The following is an 8,003-nucleotide window of genomic DNA, read 5'->3' on the forward strand; positions in this document are numbered from 1 at the left end:
TAATTAATGAGAATGTCCTTTGATAGGATTAGGGTATTTGAAGACGAGTAAGACATACTCTTGGGAATCACAATCTTATACACAATTTGCCCTTTCCTCCCTTATTCACAGAATCAATCTTTAGCAAACTTTAGAAACATTATATACATATATATGAACATATATGTGTAGCATATATATATGAAAGATTCATTAAAATTATGATTACATTAGTAAATGATTAAATGATTCATTCGTAAATGATTGCATTAGTAAGTAAAATAATATCCTCTCAAACTTTCTCTATATATATACCTTACTCTTATTTCTATGTAAGGTTAATTTTCACCATAAAAGTTTCCTCAATTACTTCAATGAGACCTGCAATCACAATCTGGCCCTGCTGTTATGTTGCCCAAGGCAGTCTGTGTCTAGGTTTAGGAGTAGTGATACCTATTCAGCAGGCTTCTTGTGCAGATTCAGGGAGATACCTGTATTTAAATTCCAATACATATTAGGTGCATAATATATTTTTGTTGTTGTTGATTCAATCCCCAAATTCCCTAAATTTTAAATTATAAAGTAGGTGTTCCAGCTATGTGGTCTGTAGCATATTTTTTAGCTTATTTTTTTATTCCTTTATTTCTTAATCCTCTAAGTAGCAAATTACTCCTAGAATGAGTAAACATACCTTTTATTTCTTTTTATCCTTGCTATTATTAACACAGTGCCTTATAGTTCAGAATTGCATAAAATAATTTATTTGTGGAGTGAATACATTTATTTTCATGAGCTACCCCCTTCACCTATAAAATACAAACACCCCCACCCTGCATCCAGACAGACAAGACTGACACATTCAAGGCTCCTGAATATAAGATTGTTTCACTGGATTGAAAAAGTATATTATGAACATTTAAAATCAAGGAAATGCTTGTTCTTATTGCTAGTAGAAAGGAAAATAAGAACCTGTTCACAACATTTAAAAAACAAACAAAAAAATGAACCCTAAAAGACGCAGAAATAAATTCAATCAGAAAGCATGGGATATATATACAAGAAAATTATAAAATTTTATTTAAAAATTACAAAACCGGGTGCCTGGGTGGCTCAGATAGTTAAGCGTCTGCCTTCTGCTCAGGTCATGATCCCAGGGTCCTGGGATCGAGTCCCACATGGGGCTTTCCGCTCAGCGGGGAGCCTGCTTCTCCCTCTGTCTCTCTCTCTCTCTGTCTCTTATGAATAAATAAATAAAATCTTTTAAAAAAAATTACAAAACCGAAATGGAGCAAATGAAAAAATATATGTAGTTGTTTGCATCAAGATGGTGTGATGGAAGTTCAAATATATTATGGTCAATTATTAACATTGCCATACATTCTTGCATTGTTCCTTTCTTAATTTTGTTTTCTAAAAAGAATAATTCTGGAATGTGCTAAGATTTAATGTAGTGCATCATGACAGTTGTCAAATAGTAGCTACACAACACAACAACCCCTTGGAGATGTAGGGGAAGAGAAGAGCTAGCACTGGGGGTGAATCCGGCTACATGACACTCAGTCCTTCTTTCAAAAAAAGGTAACATCATGATTTTGTCAGGACCACTGTGACCTAAATTAAAATTCTTTTTCTAAAAGTATAAACCATTGAAAACTAAGTTTAAATTCCTCAAAGACAAATAGAAAGAATACAAGTACTTTTTTTTTTTTTTTTTTGCAAAGAAATGTCCTGCACACCTTTCATTTTTTTTTACAGAGCTAATAACAGTCTGGTTTCAAGGAGCAAGTCCCAAGTATAATACTGCATAATTCAGTGTAATACTATGCATCTTTTAGCCATGACACATTTAGTTTCTAAACTTTTATATTTATAGACTAAAAATTACTTTTTATTCAATCTCTCACTTTAAATTTTTGATCTAATGAATCTCATTTAAGAAGAGACAAATTACAATCTATTTCCCACATATTACAAGTGTCAAAGGTCTAAGACATTGTTCCCAGGATAGTTTTGTTTTCAGCTTAGAATTAACAAAACCGGTAACAATATGATCAAAAATAAAATTAAAACAGTATCTTCTCCTTAGGATGGGGTCGTTTCCTTTTTTTTAGCTCAGAAGCAGACTGTTCAGTCTGAGCAATTTGGTTTCACTTCACGAGAAAGCCGAGTGGTCCCCCTGCACCTGCGCTTTAAGTAAGCACCACTGTCCCTGGTTTCTAACACAGCACTTAAACAGCATCTTGAAAGCCTAATGAACCTCAAGCGTATTCATGACAGTTCAAAAGAAGTCCCATGCATCCTTTTACACGATTTATGCAACACACATTTTTAAAAGGAAGACTTATTTTTAGTGCATGGAACTCCCTCTCTTCCAAAGGATCCATGCTATAATGGGATAGAACTGGGTGAGAAAGGGCTCCCTCCTTCCCCAACCGCACATCCAGTCCGATGCAACACCACAAAGATTGTTTTGTAAATATTTCTAAGTGTCCTTCCATGAGCATTGACTATAAAGTGTTTTTTTCCCCCCTTACTGCTAAATAACACCACTGCTGCTTACTGCTGCTCCCATTTCTACTACTATTACCATCACGGATACTATTGAAGCACCTAGTATGTTTCTTTTTTTTTTTTTTAATTTTTTATTGTTATGGTAATCACCACAGATTACATCATTAGGTTTTGATGTAGTATTCCATGATTCATTGTTGGCGTATAACACCCAGTGCTCCATGCAGAACGTGCCCTCTTTAATACCCATCACCAGGCTAACCCATCCTCCGACCCCCCTCCCCTCTAGAACCCTCAGTTTGTTTCTCAGAGTCCATAGTCACTCATGGTTCATCTCCCACTCCGATTTCCCCCCCTTCATTCTTCCCCTCCTGCTATCTTCTTCTTCTTCTTCTTCTTTTTTTTTTTTTAACATATATTGTATTATTTGTTCCAGAGGTACAGGTCTGTGATTCAACAGTCTTGAAGCACCTAGTATGTTTCTGATGACACTGAACAACACTGTTATTATCATTTTAAGAGACTAGTAAGCTGAGACAAAGAGGTTAAGTAGAGCAAATAGAAAAATGATATAAAATTGCTATACACTCTTTAAATCAAGAGAAAATCAGAAAACATGATACAGAGATCTACCTTTTACAATGGCATACCAGCTTGCTTCCTGGCTTAAAAGGCATTTAGCTTCTCTGATGTGTAGTTTGGTGTGTGGCCATCCTTATAGGGGCAGCAGAGCACCTGTGTTTTATCCAGTGTTCTGTCCCATTTAAGTCAAGATGAACTTTTTTTTTTTTTTACCCCAGAAATGAAAGTTCTCTAAAATAGTCTGGGTCAGTAAAGAGAAAATCCTATTAAATATTGTTTCAAAATAATTACATACTTTAATACTTACAAATGCTGTATTCTGGTTTAAAAAATAAAAAAAGAAAGAAATGCATCTTCCTAGGATTTAGAAATCACTAAATACTGCTTTGCATTGGGGCACCTGGGTAGCTCAGTTAGTTAAGTATCTGCCTTCAGCTCAGGTCATGATCCCAGGATCCTGGGATCGAGCCCCGCATCAGACTCCCAGCTCAGTGGGGAGTCTGCTTCTCTCTCTCCTTCTGCCTCTCCCCCTGCTTGTGCTCTCTCTCTCACTCACTCTCTCTCTCAAATGAATAAATAAAATCTTAAAAAAAAAAAAACTGCTATGCATTTCAATTTGGTACAAAAGATATTTTTTCTTAATTAAAAAGTGTCACAAAAACGAAGACCGACAAAACTCTACAGACTAAAGGGACATTTATTTTATATTAAAAATGATAATGCAGTTTCAGCAAAAATATCTTTTTTCTAGCTGTTGATGAGTATATATAGATTCAAAATACATGGTTAAGAAATTCATTTTTAGAAGCATTTAAAGAAATCTAGTAGTAAAGTGGCTAAGGTTTTGAACAATTTGAAGTCATATAAGATTAATTTTTTTCATATAGGATTAAATTTAAATCACAGTTCTAACTGTATAAACTTTGATAAACAACTGTACATTGTTGTATAATGGGCATAATAGAAACTGGATCACAATGTCATTTTAAGTATTACATAAACTAAATATGTAAAGCAAGACACAGTGTACTGCACACGGTAAATAACTAAGTTAATGTCAACTTAAAATTACCAACACTATTTCATTGTATGATAATTTTTAAAAATTAAAATATTGGGGCACCTGAGTGGCACAATTGAGTGTCTGACTGTTGGTTTTGGCCTGATCTCAGGGTCATGAGATCAAGCCCCACGTTGGGCTTCGCACTCAGTGCAGAGTTGGCTTGAGATACTCTCTCTCTCTGCCCCTCTCACTCATGCTCTCTCTCTCTCTAAAATAAACAAATAAATCTTTAAAATATTATTTATTCAAAGAGTTTAAGCAAATTACACTGACAAGTTATCTATATTATCTATATCTATGAAAGTTTCTATAGTATATTCAAAGAAGCCTGAAAGAGTAACTCTGAAGATCCTTAAACATTTTCTTTAAGATTCTCTCCAAAAGAGTAGTCTAGGTATGTTAGTTTTATCCATACATTCAACAGGTATTCTACAGCTACTATGTTGCAGGCACTGTGCTAGGCTACTAACAAATATTGGTGAATAAAAAAAACACAAATAGTCTCTACTCTATGGTATCTGTGATATTGTTTTGGTTCAATTGCACAGTAAAATTAAAGACCACTTGCAAGTTATGTTGGCACTAGGAGTCTAGTTACAAAAACAACAGCAAAACAGATAACAATGCCCTAAAGTAAAACAACAAAAAAAATGATTATTTTTAATAAGTTCCTACAAATCTTAGTTAGGAAGAAAGGAAAGGATCCAGAATTAACAATTAGTATTCACAATCAAATATATGGTAATATACATACAAAGAAGCTATTCTGTTAAGAAACGTGAGAAATTATTGGGACAAAAGAATAGATAGTGAGATAGGCAAGACAAGAGCCTTAGAATAGAGCTTTTTTTTTTTTCACAAAACACTGCGAGGCCTGGAGAATTACTATAATAAAATAACAGCTAATATTTTGTAATTGTTTACTCTGTGCCAGAAAATGACAAAGCAATATGTGTGTTTTATATCTTCTAAGCCCCTCAAATAAAATTATTGCCATCTTATATATGAGAACACTGGATTTAGATAGTTCGGTAATTTGTCCAAAGTCACAGAACACGTCACCTATGGCAGAATGGGTTTAAGCACAAATCTTCATGCCTCCAAAATCCAACCACTCATCTACTATATTCTGTGGACAATGACTGGTAAATTTAAGACCCTAAACACTCTATATCTTTTTAATGAAACTAACATCACAGGGGCTTTCCTTTGTTTTGTCTGGATAGTAACTAGCTCAGATATTTACTTTGTGAACACAATAAAATTAAGGAAAATTAAGGAATGAGAGAAAAAACAGCAATCATGTGAAGATGCAAGCCATGATACATTTGATTTCTGAATAGTTTTATTACCATAATTAAAAAAAACCTTTACTAGAAAATTATCAAAAAGCTTGACAACTAATAGCCTGGTTATCATTTAACTATTGTTTACATTTTATGAATATCTATTATTGATATTCATCAGTGTTTAAAATTAAAGTAAAATATGTAGGATTAAAATACCCTTAAAATTTATTTTCATAAAATACTATTGGACATGCAGAAAAATAATGAAAATCACATAAAATAACATTTAATAATAAAAAAATAATAGAAATAAAATAATGCAGAAAATAATGAAAATCACATAAAATAACATATTTAATAATTTCCTCTCTATGATTAGAAATCTGTTACCAAGTATAACCTAATTTTCAATTTCATTCCAACCTTAATTAAGATTGTCTTGTTCAACAAATGATAATGCACCAAACACACAAAAATATGGTAATATGCTATGCCATGTGCGATAATTATGCTTTCTTGAATTATTGGAAGGATTTATCACGCTCTACAGAGTATACATAAATGTGAAGGATATTATTCAGTAGGAGGAAAAAAACACAGGCAATTATCAGGCAGGAGTGAGACATTCAAAAACAGCTTTCAAATTGTCACCTCATTGGCACAGAACACACTTTATCTATGGGCCATAAACCACCAAGATAGATATCAGTTACCCTGGTCTCAGAAGCTACAGTCTCATCTGAGAATGGGTATTTTGTATGCCATCTGGTTTTACAGTCCGAGCTTGGCTACATGATCTGGCTCAATAACTCAAAAACTAAAAGTAAAAGTTAGCTCAAACAACTAAAAGATAACAGAAACTCTAAGTCTGAAATTTATATTACGTATGTATGTGTGTGTGTGTGTATATATATATTTAAGTTGTATAGAGGGTGGCCCATGATATGTTTCAAACTTTACTACAGAATTATTTTAATCACTAAGCAGCACATATAATTTTTTATTGGCCATGAATCAGCATCATGGTTCAGGCATGTCTAGAGAGAAATTCAGGTTTGCAACAAAGCAGCTGAGAATAACCCTGTGTACATATATGCCATTTAAAAATCTCAGCACAGTGGATTTTAATCAAATACAACACAAAATCAGTTATCTAAAAAAGCGGTTTTGTAATATTTACACAAAAGTATTAATTGATCTGGAATTTAGGTTTAAATTTAAATTATTTTAAATAATGTCTATAAAAAAAGGAGAATTTTTTTTTTTAAGATTTTATTTATTTGAGAGAGAGAGAGAATGAGAGACAGAGAGCATGAGAGGGAGGAGGGTCAGAGGGAGAAGCAGGCTCCCTGCTCGGATGCGGGACTCCAGGATCACGACCTGAGCTGAAGGCAGTTGCTTAAGCAACTGAGCCACCCAGGCGCCCATATAAAGAAAGGAGAAATTGTAATAGTATTAAAGCAATTCCGAGAAGGGGTCGCTGAGAACACGTGTCGGTGAGTCCAGCAATTCGTGTGTCCTCCTTTTGCCCACGCACCTTTCAGTCTTGACCTCCCAGCAACGCGCCCTTGGGAAAGCCCACATCCAGATTCCAGGCCACCTTGGAGGAGCTGAAGCTTTCCGACTACAGAGGGAAATACTTGGTCCTCTTTTTCTACCAGCTGGACTTCACCTTTGCCTGCCCCTCGGAGATCATGCCTTCCAGTGAGTATGCCAAGGACTTTGGCAAGCCGGGCTGTGAGCTGCTGGGGGTCTCTGTAGACTCCCAGATCACCCATCCGGCTTGGATCAACACTCCAAGGAAGGAACGAGGCTTGGGCTCTCTGAACATCCCCCTGTTGGTGGATATAACCAGAAGCCTGTCCCGAGATTATGGCGTGCTGAAGGAGGATGAAGGCGTTGCCTACAGGGGCGTCTTTATCATCGATGGCAAGGGTGCCCTTCGCCAGATCACTGTCAATGATTTGCCTGTGGGGCGCTCCATGGACGAAGTTCTGCGGCTGGTCCAGGCCTTCCAGTACACGCATGAGGATGGGGAAGTCTGTCCTGCTGGCTGGAAGTCAGGCAGCAACACAGTCAGGCCCAACGTGAACAGCAAGGAATAGAATACTTCCCTCCAAACACAATGAGGCTGGCAGACAGGTGGAAAGCTTAGGCTGTTGGCACCACTTACGCCCCTACCTGGATACCCCAACGCTGTGCCAGGAAAGGCCAGACCTGCCCCTTTAAACTCCATAATCCATGACCCTGGAGGGCTAGCCCAAAGCCTTCTCATTCTCCCAGCTGGGAGCTGGTGAATGGTGACCCCCTCCCTGGAGCCCACCTAGCTGGGCACAGGCCCAGAAGTGACCAATAAAGTATGAGGACAGAAAAAAACAAAAGCAAACCAAACCAAAACAAATTTCCAAGAAGGGAAGGCCTTATAATAGTACACTCTTACAATGAGAAGAAAATAATTATACATTTATGTTTGATAAAAAACCTATATCCGGAATATATAAGGAATGCCCACATCTCTTACACATCACCGAAGAAGATATACAGTTGGCCAAAGGATGGTGAAAAATGCTCAAAATCAT

The 8,003-nt window shown here is 36.0% G+C and overlaps 1 pseudogene; it reads left to right on the top strand.

The window, feature by feature from the left end:
- Positions 1 to 7,774, top strand: part of LOC102738530 (peroxiredoxin-2 pseudogene) — a 110,049-nt pseudogene extending 102,275 nt beyond the window's left edge.
- Positions 7,775 to 8,003: the final 229 nt, after the last annotated feature.

This window comes from Leptonychotes weddellii, chromosome 6 (genome assembly GCF_054177405.1).
Source record: "Leptonychotes weddellii isolate Sample4059 chromosome 6, ASM5417740v2, whole genome shotgun sequence".
In the NCBI taxonomy this organism is placed as follows: Eukaryota; Metazoa; Chordata; class Mammalia; order Carnivora; family Phocidae; genus Leptonychotes; species Leptonychotes weddellii.